Source organism: Candoia aspera, chromosome 2 (assembly GCF_035149785.1).
Source record: "Candoia aspera isolate rCanAsp1 chromosome 2, rCanAsp1.hap2, whole genome shotgun sequence".
Taxonomy (NCBI): domain Eukaryota; kingdom Metazoa; phylum Chordata; class Lepidosauria; order Squamata; family Boidae; genus Candoia; species Candoia aspera.
In genome coordinates, this window is record NC_086154.1 from 240,307,929 (window position 1) to 240,329,216 (window position 21,288).

Below are 21,288 nucleotides of genomic sequence, written 5' to 3' on the forward strand. Positions count from 1 at the left end.
AGGGTCACAGCAAGATTCCAGCCTCTACTGTGTCACCTCATTTTTGCTCCACTTCAGCTACTACAGCTATTCTGATTTCTTTCTCTCAACTCTTCTCTTGCCTTTTTATAACCATTACAAGCCTGATAATCTTCTCCTCATCTGCTTCCACCACTGATAATTGTCTTGGTCAGAAACTCACCTACTTTTTCAAGTGGTTCCTGACACATCACTTAAAACCAGGCCCGCAACTAGGGTCTGTGTCACCTGGGGCAAACATGGATTCCGCGCCCATTTTGGTGTCCCCACACACTCATTTTGGCACTCCACAGTGCTCATTTTGGCACCACCCCCCCAGCATGGCACCAGGGGCACATGCCCCACTTGCCCCCCCTGCCCCCGTTGCAGCCCTGCTTAAAACCAATGTGAACCTTGGCCTGACCCAGCTGCATGGCCCATTAGGTCAAGGATGAGTAACCCATGGTCTGCTTGAGCTGTCCATACACCCTTTCTGGGTTAAGGCCTCCATCTCATCTCCCAAACTCTCTTTGGCCATGCCTGCTCTGTTGATGTCAAGATATCTCTGATCAGGTCCTTCTAGCTCACAGGTTGGGCACAAAGGAACAGTAGGCTCTTCTTGAAATCTGTTGCCAGAATGACATTAGGTCACTTCCCCCAAGCCGTGAGTTCTGTATAGCTGCTGGGATTGCAACTGTCAACATTTGCAGCAAGAAGTTTCTGCTCATCTGTAGGGTGCCAGGTTGCAAAAGGCTGAATTAATTTGCTAAGGTCATTCCCAAGTTGCCATTCCTGTTAGACCTGTGGTGCTTTTCAGTAGTGGCATCTTGGCCTCACATGCAGCTTATTTTTAGATGACAGCCAAAATATTTTTGTTCTGATCAGTTGCTTCTGGAAATGTTTCACCTGCCTATTTATTTAACTTCTATTGTATTCCAGTCTGAATCTGTCTTAGTGTCTGTGTTCATGTGTGTGTGTGTGTGTATCTATATCTCTTGTATCAATATCTGTGTATATATTATTATATCAGGAAAAAGAGGAATGACACATAGAGAGAGGTTATCTAGAGTATCCTGGAATTGTTTTACATGAAAGGTTGCACAAAAATGTTATAAGCATATAAGCACAAAATTAATATGAAAACTCCAGATTTCCCACCACCACCACCAATTTCTTCCTCTGATTTGGAAGTGACTAATTGGCAGGAAAGATTCCCATGAATCTCACTGTACATCACAGGGATTCTGAATGTTTTAGTCCATGCATAGCTAAGGCAGCAGCAACTTCAAGTAGCATTTTCCATGGATTCCATATCGCTGCAGACAGACACACAGTAGAGTGATATAAATTATCAGTGTCCTGTGGCCAATGGGAAAAAGCATTGGGATAACATATAATCATAGCACTATAGTTGCCATAGCTACTAGGTCAGCATGTTAGAAATTCTCTCTAGAAATTCATGTAACAATTTACCATGACAGCTAGAGGAGAATGTCAATGGGGGATGCTGGCTGCACATTTTGCCTTTGCCACTGTAATAAATTTCTTTAAGTTGATTGAGGAATGCTTTTGAAAGGCTTTTGTGACATTGCCAACAGAGCAGGACAATAATGATCCAAACTATGTTTTTACTGATGACTTGGTCTACAAAAATCAGCATGTGAACCTTTTTGCAATAAGGAGATAAATGCTGACTTGCTCACTCTTGCAAATGATTGGAGGCTCAGGAGCTGGATCTAATAAAATGTGGCAAGCTGGTTCTTATGGAGAAGGAAGAGGTGTTTTTCAAATAATTCCCGTAATCTGAGCAGAAAGTACTCTGCCAAGAGATGTTCTGCCTTTCTCAATTATTTGACGATCTTTGTATGGTTTTAACTAATCAGGGTCACTATGAATTTGAGAAGAATGCCTTCGTATGCCTTCTTGATGCTGGTTTCAAACAGCAAGATTTCCCCCTCTCAAACACAGATTAAGGTTACTTGCAACATCATCAGTTACTGGAGTTAAATTGGCAGTGTCTGTATACTCAGAAACAATAGTTTTCGGTGGGGCTTAATCAGTTTACTATTATTTTTTCTAAGAATATGCTTATCTGAAAAGTCTATCAGTTACTATCAGATCTTTGTATGCTAAGGTTGCATTCTGAAAAATTACATAATTTCTAGGCATTTTAGGTTATTTAATTTTAGGAACAAGGCACAAAACATATGTCATTTACCTTCTGTTCCAATAAAATAATTTAGTTATGCATCCAGGTTTGCTATTACATAAGAGTCCTTTTACACTAAATAAGCCAGGATTCAACATTTACTACAAACTATACTTGCTAATGTATATAGTTTGTTTGCTTTTCCCTTCATGCATGCAAAGTAAACTAATACTGCATCTGTTTGTATAAATAATAACTACTGTGTAAATTATTAACAGAATACTCAATAGTTCCTATGCCATCTGAGACAAAGGTTGATGGGAAGTGCAGTGGTCTTTGGAGAGCTTGTGAGGGTGAGCCCACAGAGCTGGTCTTCATGTATCCCTTGCTTAAGCAGTGTCCCCTTTTCTATGCCTGTGTCCAAACATTGACTAAACCATGATGGCTGGCTGAGGAATTCTGGGAGTTGAAGATCACACATCCTAAAGTTGCCAAGGCTGAGAAACACTGACATAGCATATTGTGCGAACTGAGCCATTACAGTGGGTTAGTCACTTTTCAAATTCAGCAGTTGTGGTTAATTTGACTAAGGAGGATTTTTAATAAATAAACCATAATTAAATAAAATATGGCCCAGGGCAGTGGGTCAACCTATTCTACAAGTGAAAAGAAGAGGCTAACCACAGCTTTCTTATGTTGTCTTCTCCAAGGCATTATTGAAGCCAGATGCATGTTTGCTTTGACTTTGCCTTAACAGATGTTGTTACTCTGGACTGGCTGATCTGTCCTTACTGCTAGGAGTCACTGTTGCCATCTGCTTTCTCTGTGGGCTTAGATGCCAGCCAGCCCATGTAAGGAATATGCATGAAGGACTTTCATCATCTTGGTTTTCTGCCTCCCAGCCACATCCCTTGCTGTAGGGATGGGTAACACCTTTGCTTCCCCTTATTTTTTGAAAATAAGTTCTTACTCACATTTGTTAAATAGGTTGGAAACAACTTGACATTTAAAAAAAGGAAGGAAAGAAAGAGACAGCATTTGTCTATCCATGCAACCTATCCATCTGAGAAGTTTAAGTCTGTATTGAATAATGTTTCTGGGGTTGAATGAGGGTCGCTATTTCTTTGAGGGGCACACTCCTTATCTTCAACAGCTACATGGCAGGCTAATGCACATCACACAGCCACGATAGTATACATGAAAAGAAAATGTAAATATAGTCAGCAGAAAATGACACAAGATGATAACATGATTATGGATATAACTTGTCAAGAAGACTGTATGAGCAGTGCTAAGGAGCACCTTCCCAAGCAGAACATGACCGACCAACCCACCCTTCTCTTGCATTCATGTGAAGGCAGGCCTTATTTTCTAGTTGCTTGCTTGCTCTGCTGAAGCCAGTGGTTTATGTTTCCTCTCTAATGCAAAGCATTGTGTAAGCTCTCCTGCGTCCCAGTCTATCATTCCTCCTGTTCACCTTGTCTTTTGAAGTTCTTGCAAAACATTTCATAAGGGATTTGTGGCATCCGTGCAGTATTTCCTAGAGTGCTAAGTGCAGAGGATTCACAGAAATCCCTGTGTACATCTAAGGAAGGGTGAGCCTTCACAGCAGCTTTGGATCTTATACAACTTATTACCCAACTTGTTGATTTGGAGAAAAGGAATCATGTGTCAGAGTAAAAGCTTAATCTCCCTTCCTCCATGGACTCTTCTGTGGTGCAAGCCTCTGCATGTTTACAGGGAAGTAAATCCAGGGGGACCTAGCAGTTATGTCTAGGTCCCCAAGGTAACTTTAATGAATTAGAAAATAACTTCTCTTATGAAAAGCAGTGGTTCTTGCTGAATTCCTAACTGTATCCAATATCGTTTATGAGCTCTTAATCATTGGTAATTGGGGCACAATCCAGTGGTAGATTTATCACCTTTTTGGTAGGACCCAAAGAAACTTTATACCTTATACCTTGAGTAGTAAGAGCTTCCAAGGGCACTACTTACCAAGTCTGGCTTGTTTCGGGAGGAGAAATCATTTGAGACTTGTATACAGTTTTATTTATTTGCAAATATACAAATAGGATGTAAGTGGAGGAGGAATGAAATAGAAAAATTGAAAGAGCAGACAGCTTTTAACACAGTGTTATTACAGAAGAAGGATCAGCACTGGGTCTTCTTAAAGCACAGGCTAACCTAATTCATTTATGCTTTAATACTGCCTCTTTTTCTTTTCATGTTTTTTCTCTTCACTGCTCCAAGAGTCTCAGAATGTTGCTATTGTTTGTCATTTTCCCTAGACGAATCCAAGATGGTTCTTTCCATCTCATATTTCTGAGATAAGTGTTTCCCTGTGTAGTTAACACATTTTGTTGAAACTTAAGTTCTGCCTCAAAGGTACCTACAGTGGCTCCATTAACTAGGAGGAACATAGATGCACTATGGATAAATCAGAATATAAAAACCTTGAGTAATTGCTTTTCAGAAATGGGATATGAAATTCTGCAATTTAGCACAGTCTGACTACAAATGCATACATATACAATAGGTGAACACTGAATTCTCTTCACCAGTAAGGTGAAGTTTGATTGAACTTAGCCAAACATTGCTGATCATGAAAAGCTAAGTAAGGCTTAGCCTGATTCATACTTGGATAGAAGTCCACTAGGAACTACCAAGGCTATAGGATAGACTGGGAAGTTGAAAAAAATATCGAAGAAAAATTCAGTGGAAAACCAGTTCCATAATACCAGCAAGAAAACTGGATGGATATATCCAGAAAATAGAAGGAGACTTCATTTGTACAATTTTCTTTCACTGCAATGCAAAGTGTTCTTGGGAGAAGGTGGCCTTTGCTGACAGCTTCTGGATTAATGTGGTGCAATAAGGTGCATGTGTCCACAGACAATGTTGCAACCCTGGGATCTGAAGCATGGCTAAGAAAGCTAATAAACATACCTACCCAAAATGATGGATCATCGAACAAATCATCCCAGAGTTATCACTTGAGACACTACTGACCAGGCTCAAATTCTCCTACTTCAGCCACATTATGCAAGGGCCTAGCTCTCTGGAGAAGGCTTTTATCCTGGGAAAGGTAGAAGGAAAGAGAAGAAAAGGAGAACCAGCAGCAAGGTGGATGGACTCAGTTACAGTGGTGATGGGTGCACCATTGGGAGACTTGAAAGGCCAGGTTAGGGACCAACCTGGATTTTCTCCATTGATTGAGAAAATCTATCTATGTGGTTGATAGGGGTTGAAAACAACTTGATGGCACATAATGAATGAATGAATGAATGAATGAATGAATGAATCAATCAATCAATCAATCAATCAATCAATCCCTATCCTGTCTCTTCCCTTGTGTTCTTCCTTGTTGATTGATACTTGGATTCCTATTTTGTACCATGGGACTGATTAGATAGCCTTTACCATATGACTAGGTCGGCTCAACCCCTTTCATGAAGGGTGATTAGTGTGAGAGTTATTTCTCACACTGGCACCAAGACTTCGGTTACAAACAGCAGGTACAGACTGCACCACCTTCACAAAAGAGAGAAGCTTCTTTACACTGGAAAAAATGTGGGGAAACAAGCAAGTATTTCGTTGTCATAAACTGCCTATATAAAGGTGTCTCATTTGAAAAATCAGGTTCCCTACGGCATGATTGTATTGTAACCTTAATTCCCCTTCTAGTAAATAATTGTTGGAATAAAATCTTACTAGGTCCATTCTGAGCCAGGAATGAAAGTTCTTAGGAAATTGCTTGAACAGAGCTAAATTTTATTATCCAACAGCATGAAGTACAAAGCAATCATCTGTCAGAGGTGGCCACACTTGTATGTCCCCCACAAGCCCTTTATATAGGAGAGCTTGGCTATTGTTACACAAAAGTGTTCCCACCCTCTAGGAACTTCTGAGAAGGTGCCTTTAGCTGGTTTCTTGGCAGGGAGCACTCTCTAGGAATTCTAGGAAAGTGCAGTTTACCGGAGTTCAGAGAGGAGGCGCTCTCTGGTCAGGCTCCCTGCTGTTTGTGTCTCCTGTTCTGATAGTCCAGGTTCCCTGCTGGCTGTGTCTTTGTCTACTCACCTGGACTGTCCATCTTGGAAGGAATCTTGTTATTTGATTATGGAGATCTGTTTGGCTGGGGAAGAAGGCCTACCTGAATAGGCTCTGCTAAGTTGTGAAGGAGTGACCTTTTGTCTTACAAGGTATCTGATTAAGTTTGAAGGGAATCTTTTGTCTAAACAGTCGGGGTTTCCTGTCACATTTTAATCTCTTGCATCCTCTTTGTATTGAACCCATTCTATTTTGTAACTGTAGGCCTTTTACCTTGCTCAAGGAAGGGAAGTAATGGCAGGAAACAGTGTTTGAGGAAGACAACATGGCAGAAGGGTGAGAGATCTTAATTTCTTCCTACATAATATTACTTAGAGCTACTAGATTCTTGTTCCTTGGATTAACTTTTTCTATTGTTGACTTTCTTGAAATAGGATTAATTTGGCTAAGGCAGGCCATGTGATTAGGACTGTTCCTTATGGTCCTTATGTGTTCTCTATGGTGCCTGGAAAGAACACCCATCTCATAGCGTTCTGCCCACCAAAACAATCTTTTTCATTGCTGTAGGGTCTTTCTCTTGTGATTATGAACATACTGAAGCTATAATGTGCAGACTGATTTTTTTTAATAAGCGGTACATGGAAAAAATTTGGTGAGCAGTTTCCTCTCTGACAAAGAGTAGAATATAAACATCTTAATCCAGACTTTCTCTATGTCTTTAAAAAATATACTGTAGGTAACTTCAATTGTTACTTTTGAACAGGTATAGTGAGATATTTTAAAACTGAGGTTAATTTATAATGTGTGAATATGAACAATAATTTCCTCCATGGTGAGGAGTTCTCTCAGCTACCTCCAATTCTCTTGGCTTGTTTCTGCTTTAATTCTTATTACTCTGCTCAATCTAGATTTGTTGTTTGTTCTCTCTTTATATTAGGGGGGTGGGTGAGTTTGATGCCAGTGTGAGAAAAGTAAGTTTTCAGATGAATGGTCCCGTTTAAACCAAACTGAAACATAAAGGCATGTGGCAACAAGCTTGGAAGCTGTCTGATGCCAGATTCTGTAGCTTTTGCTAACTTTTATCAATACATTCCTATAGCAACCCATGAATCCCTGTATTCAAGAAGTTTGCTCCATCGCTTCTTCCCGCTAAGACAATGGCTTTCTTCAGAGTAGATAAGTAGAACAGGAAGTAACTTGAGATCTATTGCTTGTGAATATGTATATATGCCTGCATCATCATATGAATATGTATACTTACATTATTTCCTTTTCTGTAATGTAATCATTTCTTTTTCCGTAACGTATAAATATCAGTGCATTTCCTTCGTCTACAGGGGAGGCACCCACCATCTTGGTGAGGACCCCTCTGGTGCATACTGTATCAATAAACACTGCAGTCAGCCTTGATTATTTTTGCTTTGAGTCCTGTGTTGATTCCATACCAGTTTATTGCAGTCTAACCAGCATCAACCATTCCTGACTAAAGTTTAGGATTATTGTTCCCCATGTATTACTTGGTTTGTTTTCTTAAAAAATACTCAGGTAAAGTGCAAGTAGTGGCAGCTGTCAAAAGACCTACTGACATCAGTGTTGTCATATCACTTCCAGCAACTGACTGCATCTTGGTTAAGCACATTGGTTAATCATGTTCTTCATAAATCATAGCCTTTTTTTCAGTGAGTCTCTTAGGAGACAATTCGTGGATTAATAAGCTCCACTAGGATCACACTGTTTACCAGGTAACTAAAACCCAGAAATGTGAGCAGATCATTTCAGAATAGTTTTATTCACATCCTTGGCTGTAGTCATCTCTGTTTCCTTACAAAATAGCCAGCCAAATATATCTGAAGTGCCTTTTGCTGTATCAAGGACTTCCCAAAGCTTTCATGAAAGAAAAAAATAGGTAGATATTTGATGTTGTCCATTGTTGGAAATACAAAATCTAGCAGTTAGATAAAAAACATACTTATTTCTATCCTTTAAAAAATCTTCTACAGCCCCAACACATACCAGCCACAATATCTCTTCCCAGCCTTTTTATAATTATCTGGGTTTTGAACCATCTTGTCTGATGAAGAGCTCTTGGAAATGCAAACTCTTGATTTTGGAGAGAGGTGTGTGTAAGTCATCTGTTGGCCTAATAAAGCTTGTGAAATTATGTTTCTTCAGCTTAGGCAGACCAAGAGCTAGGTTTTTTGTTTTTTTTACATATGAACAGGACTGCCATATTTTCTGTCCCTGAGTTTCCCAACTCCATGGTCTTTAAATATTTGGAACAACTACCAGAAATGGCCCTGCTAGTTGGGAATTCTGGGAATTATAGTTCCAATTCATTTGAAGGCTACTGAATTGGAAAAAGTTGCTCTGAACGATTGTTTAAAATATCAGTTTTCAGATTGTGCATTTCTATGTAATTTACTTCCTTGAACTGAATGGGAGTTAGAACATGATGGATGGTAGATTGTATATATAAACAGCTTATATTAAGTTTTTTTAAACTCTGGAACAGCATCTCAGTCTTCTGTCCAACTTGTTTCCAAGCAATAGCAAACACTACCTCAATTCATTTAACAGGCGCTGTTGATCAAAGCAGGTGTTGCTTTTTAATTCTTCTCAGTTGCTTATTAACCATAATCTTTAACAGGTCACTCTGTTTTGCTCATATCGTGCAATTGAGAAAAGATGTGACACTGTTACATAAACACCTTGCAGTGTAAAATGAAATGTCCAATGCTCCCCTCCCCACCCCAATTTTTAATTTTCATTTCATTTCATTTTGCAAAACTGCAGAGTCAGGGCTACAACCATTGACCTAAAAACACCCTCAGCCTTTATAATGGAATTTCCATGGTTCCCCTCTTCCACCTTATCCATGCATTTCCCACAGATCTTCTACTCAGGGTCCCTTAGTCCTGAATGTAGCTATGTGTTAAGAACTTAAGAACAGACTTGACTCTCGAGCTTGAGAGTCATCGTTGACTGAAGACATCTCTGCAAACAGCGGAGACAGACAACCGTGGTGAAGAAAGAAAGACTGGCAAGTAGGCTGGTCCTTCTGAAACTCTCTGGAGAAGGAGAGGATGGGAGATTGCCCACAAGTGCTCTGAATGGCAGCTCCTCGCGAGGGGATTGTAAAACAGAGGTCTCCCAGAGGATTGAATGCCAGGAGATGAAGGGAGATGATATGTTGCTCTCAGCAGCAGCAAAGACTTTAAAAAGGACACTAAGCCAACTATACTCACTTTCTAATCACTTCTGGAAATGATCTATTTAACCATCTCATGGATATTAGAGATCTTCAAAACAATGAGTTTAATTTGACACCTGGTGAGTTTAATCTTCTTTCTTTAATATGAGGAACTTAAAATAGAGACTTAAGAGTTTAAAAACAATATATAATTGGCAAAAAGCAAAAAAAAAAAGATTTTGATTCAAGAAAGTCATTAATGGACTAGGAGACCAGAGGAATTTGGAACATTCATACTTCTGCTGTAAGATTTGAAAAACAAGTATATAACTAAATAATACACCCATGGGAAATGACTGAGACAAAATTAAATCCATATTAGGAATCAAGATTCTTTGAATGTTGCAAATGGACAAGGGAGGGGACTAAAAGACCAGGCAGAAAGGGGGGGGGGAAGGAAGGTGTATCCATCAACATTCAAACTAAGGTTTTAAAATGGCCAACCCTGGTATGACTTTTGAGTTTAAGAAGTTTTGGTTTAAGAAGTTCTCACTTTTACCTCTAATATCACTTTTGGATTGATATTTCTTAATTAGTAAGTTGCTAGGGGATATTTACTCTATATTATAGTTTTTTAAAAAAATTATTATTACTTGGGTAATTAATGTATTAATATAGTAATAGAGGAGTGAATATAATATCATTATGTGACTTGTCTTTTAGTATAGTGCTGTATTAATTTGTTTCACTCTGTTATTGTTCTTTTAAAGTTGCTAGTCATTGATCTAATACCTACCTACTTACTTACCTACCAACCTTAAAGAGACCTTTGAAAAATAGACTGAGATATTAATAACTAATATCTTAGAAATCATACAGGTCCCAATGGTTAACCTTTAGAAGATGTTAAGGAAGATTTTAAAAGCCAACTTTTACCTGATGCAGATATGATAGAACTTGCAAGTATGGAATATAATAAAACTGAAAAGATTACTAAAATGGAAATACGAAACGTAAATCAAGAAAAGGACTTTGACAAGGAGCAGTTGTGACAAGAAATCCTGGTCGATGCCTCTTTACTGGATTTACAAAGTAGCTTGGTAAAGGATCTGAAGAATTTTTTGGAATGCCAGTTTGAGAGCCAGTTTGGTCTAGTGGCTAAGGCAATGGGCTAGAAACCAGGAGACTGAGAGTTCTAGTCCTGCCTTAGGCATGAAAGCCGGCTGGGTGACCTTGGGCCAGTCACTCTCTCTCAGCCCAACTCACCTCACAGGGTTGCTGTTGTGGGGAAAATAGGAGGAGGAAGGTGTACTAGTTATGTTTGCTGCCTTGAGTTATTTATAAAAATAATAAAGGGAGGATGGATAGATAGATAGATAGATAGATAGATAGATAGATAGAGAAATGCCAAAGATTGATGGAAGACCAAATCCTGTGATACCACTGGAACAAATTAAAGGCCCAGATTGTGAAGTCCAAAAGGAAGGAGTACAAAAGGAAGGAGTGCAAATGAGGGATAAATTATTTGTTTGACATTTCTGGTAGCTTTTAATGGACTTTTGGCTGAACCAGGATTGAAAGGATGATGATTTCTGGATATGAGTTAGGTTCCAGGAAGAAGAGTTTTTTCTTTGTAATTTTAAAAGAGGGTGACGAGTCATTATGTTAGCTTATGCTCGGTGTGATGACGGTTGGAAGCCGCTTCTTTATTATTGTCTTTGTTTCTTTTTCCTTTTCTTTTTTACTCTCTCTCTCTCTTTTTTCTTTCTGTTGCACTTTTTAAACTTCTTTCTTATTTTTCTTTTATCCTTTAGTTTGTATTTGTTTTTACTATGTCTATTGAAAACTTCAATTAAAATTATTATATATATCTAAAAAAAGAACAGACTTGTCTCTTTTCCACTTATTGCCTTTTCCAGTACTAGACTGACTCCATTGAATATGCCCCATTTTTCCCCAAAAACAAACAGGTGACATAGCCAGGTTTGCACCAAAGATGGGGGAACTTGCACTGACTTTTCTTTGAATACTTCAGCTGTATTCATCCAGGGACAGAGTAAAGGCAAATAAAGACAGAATCTCTTACAAGTCAAGCTTGACATCTGGTGATCTCCTGGATACATCATGTAGTTTTCCTAGCAACAGTACAGAAGTAGTTCAGCACAGCCTTCTTTGAGGGTTTTTTTTTTTACTTCCCAGTCTAGCCTGCAGCCTGGAGATTTCCTGGGTGACTCCCATCCCAGAATTCACCAGACCTGATCCAGCGTAGCTTTACAAGACCAGCCAACAACAACTAGGTGCTGCCACCTATCCAGGAAAAGGAATATATTTCCAATTAAGTACCAAGAACAAACACTCCTACTTTCTCCATTTAAGGCACCACTGCTTCTGAAGTCTAATTAAACACTAGCCTGAGGCTGCACATTATTTCTCAAAGGTCTGCAAGCTGCTATGAGATTATGGCATCTGGACATTATCAACTCAGCTTGAATATGAATTGACAATGCTCAGGTAGAAAGCGTTATATATCCAGGTCTCAAGTAAAATGAAATAAAAGAGTGAGTTTTATTACCCACAGCTTTCCAAATTTCTGTTTCTTTAATTACAGACTGGAGGGATTGTAGAGAGCATGTTATCTTTTCAAAACCAAAGAGCTGTATCTGCGGGCAGCGTTCTTTTCATTGTACTGTTATTCTATGAATTTGGAATATGGTGAAATGGATTGGACAGTGAACAGGTTCCTATCACTGTGATAGGAATATACAATACAGGACACAGCACACAACTACACACCTATACAAATATCTGGATATCTTTATACACGTATCTAATTGCAGGGCTGTAGGCTAGACTGGGAAATTAAAATAAAAAACTTGAAACCTGAAGAAGGCAAAGGCAAACTTCTTCTGTTTTGGGTGTGACATGGATCTGTCCTATGGTTGGTACAGATATGACATTCTGCTTGCTCTGTAGGTGCACAGAGGACATCAGCCCATAGCCAGTCTTCTTAATTTCCATAAATGGATTAATTGGTATCTTCCTCTCCTTTGCCTCAGGTAGCAAAATGTCTTGGGCCAGCCTAGATGGATCTTTTCTCCATCCAAATTATCCTCCTTTTTATTCTGTATTATTGCCAAGAAAACTGTATGGCTGTAGCCATGAGGTCACTGGCAGCTGAGCATTACCTTTTATACAAATTTTGATGTCTTAGATGACTTTGAAATGGCTGTAATGAATAAAAGCCAGAATAAAAATACATTACTAGGTTCTGTGCCACACACACACACACACACTCAAAGGTCAACATTACATAATAGTTACATAAGTGGACTGATACATTTAGATGTAAATTTTAAAAAAATCTACTGCAATTTAAATAGGAAAGAAGCACATCTCACTGTAATGCAGATGTTACCTGGTCTCTTTTGGCTGGTAGGACATCAGCAAATTCAGGAAGCTGGAGAAGGGAGAACAGCCACGAGTCCTCACACTGTACCAGATCTGCAGCTGCAGGGAGACGGTAGTGCATTGCAAGCCCATTAATATAATAATCCAGAACAGATTAGGACATTGTTGGTGCAATCATTCCAGGAGGCTTCCCAGAGCCACAGCTACTATGGCAGAAAAGACAAAAGCTGGGTAGTTAGAATTTGTTTATAGGCCACTGTTTCCACTCCTGATTTCTCATGCATCCGTGTGTATCTGAACCATAAAAACAAGGACAAGTGTATTGATTGCTGGTTGCTATTAGCAGGACATGTCTGAAAGCATGAGAACTGGGCAGCCTCTTTAATTAAAGCCTGCACAGTCTTTCAGGTAGGCTCAGGAAGATGTACAGGTCCACTCAACCTTATTATTATTCTGCTGCTGTATCTATTACTCCTCAACATTTTAAAAAGTGGTCTTTGACTATTATCCATTTGAGCAGTAGAAAATAATTGTCTTTTTTTCCAAGTTCCAGAGACTTGGTGTAAAATGCAGTTTAATAAATGGCATATCCCAAGCTGCATAGCTGTAAAAGGGGGAGAAACATCATTTTCAGGGGACACATACAGTATATGAAATACAGACTCAATGATGCTACTGCAGATGGAGTGACAACTGGCTGAATGACCTCACCCAGAGAGTGTGCATTAATGGTTCCACTTCAGCTTGGAGCAGGGGTGTCCACAATTTGTGGTCAAAAAAGTCAAGGTGGTGGCCATGACTGTGTGATCAACTTTCTGTCTTTTTTTTTTTACATGCATCACACACAAGATGCATGTAAAAGTGGGTGGAGCTTTAATCACACCACTGTGGCCACCATGACTTTTTTGACCAGACCCTTCAGATACCACTGCTCTGGAGGGAAGTCTCAAGTGGACTCTGTCCCAGGCTCTGTGCTGGCCAACGTTTTCATCAATGACCCCTTTCTTTTCAGCTCTTTCCTTTGTTTCCTCTTCATTTCCACCCAGATTGACACATCTGCTCCATTTTCTTTTCCACAAGAAGAGAACAGCTGGTTTGAGGAGGGTTGCTGCTATTGCTCCTACTTGTTGGGGCAGGGAAGCAGATTCACAAGAAGGCCTGCCTCAGTCTGGCCCCAGATCACTGACAACATTCAATCAAGCCTGGGAGCCACCCCGCATGAGGGTGCTATTGATGGGCCAGGACAGTAGACTGGTTATAAAGTCTAGTGCATTTTGTTCTTTCAAAGATTTAAAATTAGAGCCCTTGTCTCCCTCCTGTATGAGCCATTCAGCAGCTGAGCAAACAGCAACTGCCTGTGATGAGGGGGTGTTCTCTATCAGAGAGGAGGAGAGCTCCAGAAGTTGCTGATTCTCTATCTCAGCCTGTAGGTCCCACTCTAGTGGGTCATACCTGTCGGATAGATGAAGTAGGGTGATATTACTTACAGAAGAGGCTTGCTTGCTTGTGACATACAGTATCTATCAACTTTCTGCTGTTTCAGAGGCTTAGGTGAAGGCTGTGTTGCAGAAGGTGCCTGCTGTCTCTTCTTTTTCCCCATGACAGCAAATGTGCTTTCTTAAAAAGACTGTCCCAATAGTAGCAATAATTTAAAAAAGAGTAAAATAGTAAAAAATCAAGTGATCTAAAAATAAACGGTGAACTAAAATATAGGTAGAATAAAAGGTTCTTAGGAAGAGCCCATTATAAAGATGGTAACCACATCGCCATTTTAAATCCCCTCATCCCAAATAGTAGACTCAGAAGTAGCACAACTTTCTTGCTATGCATCTCAGTGGCTTGTACTTCCTTCTTTTCCCCCTGGCTCCTCCAGGAGTACCCCTGCCTCTTTCCCTTCTTCCCAGGATTTGCCTTGTCCAGCAGTCCTACCACCACTATTTAAATATGTATGTATTTATTTATATATGACTTATATGGTTGCCCATCTTCTATACAATAATTCTGGGCAGCTCACCACTACCCACCCCCAGGTCTCTTTCTGTTCACTCTGGTGATCTTCCCATGTCCAAGATCATCTTGGTTTTCCAGCCCCATTGTTCCTGGTATGCCTGGAGCCAGATGCTGAGTTATGGGGTAGGGCAGAGTGTCAAAGTTTATTTGAAGGAGGCCTGAGGCAGGTTTCCCTAGTACCCCATCTGGGTGGCCCTGGAACATATATTTAAAATTCCAAAGAATCGCTCAAATGAAAGACCATCCAATACTTCAAGCTCAATGTGTCTGGCAATACACAACAGGTTGATTCCGGTTCCAAAAAGACCAGTCTAGTCTCACAGCTACACACTCAGGTTCAAAGGTGCTTACAGTGTATTTTAGAATGAGTTGGAGAATAAACCTCTTTCTTGCCATAGCCCTTTGCTCCTCCTCATGTGTACATATAGTAACGCAATTCCTGCGTTGACCAAATCAGTGGGGTTGGCTTACTGCCCCTGCGTGTAGCTGTTCAGTTTTCCTTTTCATACAGACAGAGAAGCAAGCCAAAGAGCCTTCAACCAATTCTCCGTTCCTTTGTGTCCAGCTCAGCTTAGCCAGAGCTTGTTTGCATGGCATTAACAGTACTTTCCCAGTTTGTAAGTAACAAGAAACTATACTTAGCTAAAGATTTGACTTGCTCATCCATACACATGAGAGGAGGAGGAGGAAAGTAACCCTCAACTAAAACCATCTGACAATGAGAATAATGGGCAGCAGTGTCACTGGGATATTTTATCAAAAAATAAGATGAATAGGCTAATCACATGAAAAATGCTAGATTAATTGTGTAGAATCAAATGTATACCATATCCCACTGAACTCCATGAGTTTGAGTCGGTATGCATACTATTTTGCTGTGCATATATTAATCCAAGATGAAAGAGCTAGTTTATCTACCTTTGAGAAAAAGTCAGAATAAGTTCAGGAGTGTCTTATTGGGAAAAAAACAAAACCAAACCTCTGTATTCCTTATTAAGTAGCCCAAAATTGCATACACATGAAGTTGCTAAAATTTAGAGTGAAATATATTTTGCAATCAATATATATTCAACACAATGTATTTTTTTTTATTTTCAGTGTAGCCGTGCTGAAGAACTGGCATTGGGTCATTTTACCACAAGAGGGTGCTACAATACAGATTATTAAAGATTCTGTTAAAATGCAAGTGTTCTAGGAAAACAGAGAGAGAGAGAGAGAGACTTGGGGCTGGCTACTTTGTTGAGCAGAATGAGGGATTTATCTCAGGAAATGATATATTGAATGAAGCAATACTGCTCTTTCTAACAGTATGCCAGCATCTGCCTTACAATTTTGCAAAAGCTTTCTTCCCCTGTGAAATAGCCTTCACTCTTTCTACCTCATTCTCAGGATGCTTGAAAATTTCTTTAAAATTTATCTTGGGGGTGTTTTGCACCTTATTTTATTATTGGAGGTAGTGGAGGGGACTGTTGCTGGCATTGTTCTGCCCTGTCTCTGTTTTCATCAGCCTGGAGCTTCCCTGCCTGCCTCCACGCTGCAGTCTGCCAGATATTGGGTTCCTTGCTTATGTGACGTTCAATTAATAGTTGCTGTTAACGCTGCAGGATACATGCTGGAAAATATTGAGACGTAGATATAATTTTGACCCTTTGACCCATGAAAAGCTTACATTATGGATCATTATCTGAAGTACTGCCAAAACTTGGGGCAAATGGCTGAATTATGGCAACATGGTTTTCCATTTTAATTTTTTTGCTACAGCAATAAAACATGTGTGTTAAGCCTTTTATACACTTCATACCATTCCCCCCCCCATTTTAATGCCCCCTGCAATTTTTTAAAAAGGTTAACTGGATGCTGCAGGTTGAGGCCATAACACATTTGCTCACCTTTGCATTGTCTATCCATTGACCCTCTCAAAATGTAATTAGAGTTGTATTAATTATATACTCGTTTTGATGGTTCAATATCTTTCTTATTAATACTCCAGGCTGGACTGCATGAAGCAGAGACTGTAATCAGTAAAAGCAATATATTTCATCTCCATTCTGGCTTTGCTGACTTTGATTTAGAACCAGATTGAATCAGATGCATTTATCTGTCTGTCAGTTCCTATACATCAATCGTTGAGTTCATTGGGATTAGTGTATATGTAGCAGGAATTGCCAGAAACACCTTTTTCATCAACAAGATAGCACCAATGTACTCAGTAAGAGAGTCACGCATGATTCAGTGGCTAGTGCAGGACTGTGAACATAGTTTACGGCTTAACGCATGATTGGTATCCCACTGGAGATACTGAGGTAGCTGCCAGATCTCTTTGTACATGCATACTTGCACACCAATCACGCTATTCCCTTTAAAGGTAAGAAACAAAGTGCAGAAAAACAGTATGGACACACTTTTCCTCATTCCAGGGCCCCCAAATAACAAGGGAGGTTTTGTTGTTTATTTGCCAGTTTCCCTATATTTGTCAGTTTTAGTCACTTCCCCTCCTTCACATGATATGTGATAGGTTCAACAGCTAGTCAGTTGCAGTTTTCTCTGGCTCTATAGTAGCTACCTACTGGCACAATCTCTTCTCCATGGCAGTTTACCCTTTGATGTCTTCCCATGGTTTTGAACTTGATATTATTTTAACTTGGGAGTTGTTCGAATGGGGTGTGGAATGTGGGAAGAAAAACCAACCTAGGGAAGCCCAGGCAGAGTCTGAAATCAGATCCACTCCATTTCTGCTGCAGTGCTCTGACTGGTGGATGTTTTAATCCTCTGGCTGGTGACTGGCTGGAAAGAGAGCAGCAAAGCTCAGGAGAAAACCAATAACTTTTCTTATAATGAGTGGTCTACTCACAAATCAGGACCACAACAAGTTGGCAGAGACTTGGAATACATGCAGTAGGTACAATAGAGGCCAATTACAGACTGGTAACATGGACCACAAATTTGATGCCAGCATTGTTGTGGGCTGGTTCTAGGATGACATTTTAACTCAGTCGTGGGGAAAGACTCTACATGCATTACTCCCCATTTCTCTTCCCAGCTTCTGACTCTTCCCTTTCCACTAACATTGTGCTGCACTGTTCATCACAAGCAGTTGCTCCAACCTTCATGCTACTATGTCAACACATTTGTACGGACAAAAGATGTGATCTAGTGTGACATCATTAGACAGCAAGGCAGCCATCTGGGACACTAGAATCAAAATGATTGGCAAGGGCACAAGACAAGGGACAGCACTTAAATATGGTAAATAGTTGGCATAATTCAGATTTTCAAGTTGGCCAGTGATGTTTGAAAATCAACTTCTCTCCTAAGTCATCCAGTAGGTCTATCAGCTAAAGATATAAGAACTTTGTTTTTTAAACAAAAAAACTACGGATCCTAACAAGATTTAGAGCAATGATCATGCCATAATAATTTGGCCTCTTGGCTGTGCCAGTCTCTTAGAATATACCATTCTATTTGCCAGGGTAGCTGTTTAACCTGTACTATTGAAATGCATCACAAGGGGTCACTCCTGTTTCTTTTAACTCTAGGATGAACTAATTGCTTCTTTTCTTCAGCAACAGTAAGTAACCTACTTAGCAACAGTTAGATCCTTAAGCTCAGAACAGCTGATTGGCAGGATTTCTCCAGCCAAGCGATGACATTCAGAAAATCAGTCAGTAAGATTTCACAGTGAAGCAGTAAACAATGATTCTGAGAAATCTGGTTTCTAGGCCATCACAATCTGTTGCTGTCTTATTATATCCCTTCAGTTTCTTCTTCTGCAGCTCAAGCCCCCAATCCTTGGTGCTCAGCTTTATTATCTAGTGCTCCAGTGAGATGGCTGGTTTTACAATAAATGCTAACCAGCTCTTCCATTTCACAGAAAGAGATGCCAACCCCCAAGAAAGTACTGCAGTTGCCACTGTTGTAGATGTAAGGGGGAGACAATTATATCTCTATTAGTATGCAATGTTATAACCAATTTTATCCAAGAGAATTTGCAGAGCCAATTTTCAGGTTTGAAGGGTGTGAATTTTAATATTAGGAATATGATAATATGAATATTCTGCTTCTGGTTTAAAGAGGTAGGATGTGTGCACCCACATGCACTCCGAAACACCTTTTTCCCTTTGAATCTGGGTCATTGTACTGCCCGAGTAACTATTATTACAAGAAAATGGGTTGTATCCACTTGCTTCCCTCCACAGATGAAAGGCTTTTTAATCCACTGCAGACTTCTGGGACATATGTATGAGAAGCCCTTATATACACAGTATTTATAATTTCTGTTGTCCTTTTGCTATTTTTTTTTCTTTTTGTTATGTTTTACTGGCTCTACCATTTTAGGCAATTTTTTATTTGGCTTGCTCTTCTTTCCCATTTTTACTGTGGCCGGAGCGGTAACAAATGCTTGATTATGGAAACACTGGATGCAGTTAAATGTTAGATGATGATAAGCAGTATTGAATTCATTCATATATTATTCCTTAACAGTCAGTGTTTTATAGCTGAAATAGTAGATAAGCAAAGAAGAATGAAAACCAAGACCAGTCAGAGCAAGTGCATGAGAAGGAATCCAAGGCCTGGTTAGGTGTATGGGGGTTAAGTAATTCACCAGCATCTGCAATGTTGTATGCATCTTCTCAATAAGAGGGCTTCAGAATGATTTCCCACAATTCCTCAAAGAGCAACTTGGCTGGGAATGGGGTGTTGGTGGCAAATTAAAATGATGGTAAAATTCAACCATCTTGTACTACTGAGAATGCCAAGTTTGAGAAAAAGTGGTAATGGGACCACAGGGCAAACCATCAACCATGATCCCTGGATTTAGGAAGAGCTGAAGGACAACCTTGGTGTGGACTTTCTTTTCTGACTGACTGAAATTGTGTTTATACAGTATATGTGCAGTGTTGGGCTACATTTTCCAACATGAGCAAGGCTTGTGCTCATTTGTTTTATTTTCACTCATTCATATTTGTGTGTGTGTGTGGGTAGCCAATCACAGTAAGAGAAAATGTTACTGTACTTAGGAATGTTCACAGGTTACGTGTCAAATGAGTAAAGAAGTGTTCAGAAGAAAATGGCAACCGATTCACACATTTAATGTTATTTATAAAATATATTGTCTTTGGGGTCTGATTTTTGGTACACCCTGTATATAAATAAAAAGCTGGTCTTACATAATGCTAAGATACCAGGTTCTTTTAACCAAAATTTGGTGAGAAGTCACAGTGGCCTGATTCACATTAAACTTTCTTTTGATGAGTAAAGCTAATAATTTTCTTTATGGCTTTTTAAGCATTTTAGTTGTGTTTGCAGAACACAAGAGTTAAATAAGCTATGTTTACTCCGTACAGTTTTTGGAGTTTGCACCATCTATTGCACCAGATACTAACCAACTTAGGCTAGGTTGTGAGCTGCCCAAAGGTGTTGAGAATCGGGCAGCATACAAGGTTAATCATTTATTATTATTATTATTATATTAATATTAATATACACAACAATGTGAAATCACAGCTGCCAGTTCTTTAGCTGGTGTTGGCCTTCATTTGCTTTGAGTTCTTTCCAAGAACCTGGGACGTCATAATGTACCGGCATAGTATATGTGCAGATCCAAGCAGTGTGGCCTTTTGTAATTGACAAATGGACATTTTGTCAATGTGCAGATTTTCTAAGTGTCGTGCAAGGCTTTTTGGTATGGCACCGGGTGTGCTGATAACCGCTGGGACCACCATTGCAGGTTTATGCCTTAATCTTTCAACTTCGATTTTCAGCACTTGATACTCTGTGATCTTCTCCAATTTTTAATTTTCTATTCTACTGTCCCCTGGTATTGCAACATCAATTATCCACACTTTCTTCTTTTCAACCACAGTTAAATCTGGTGTGTTATGCGCCAAGCCTTTATCAGTTTGTATTTGGAAATCCCACAATATTTTATTCTGCTCATTTTCAACTACTTTTTGTTCTCACCAGTTTTTCATTATTGGCACATCATAATTTTTACAGATGTTCCAGTGAATCTTTTTGGCCACTGTGTTATGTCATTGTTTATAGTCAGCTTGTGCAATCTATTTGTGATGATGGTGATGATGATGGCTGTTCCACACTGCACTAAAAAGTAGTGGCTAATTTTTGCTTCAGAGTCTCTCAGACACACAATCTTAAAGATGAGATGGCTTCTCCAACCTGGAGATGCTGCACCTGAAGCATTTCCATGCAGAGGGAGGGCAGAAGTAGGGAGGCAGAGGGATGCACCCCTTGGCTGCCCCTTTTTAGGGTGGCTTTTCTTTATTGTACAGCATTATGAAGCTTTCTCACTCCTGAAGGACTCAGATGGCTTCTTTATTTATTCTGGTCACAATCATAATTCAGTACGAATGTCCAGCTTATTGGCCAGGCCTGTCTGTTTGGAACGACTGGGCGTTTATGGGAGGTTAAAACCGGCGCATTTGATTGGAGGCAAGTCCCACAGCCAGGTTCAGCCAGCGAACAGGAT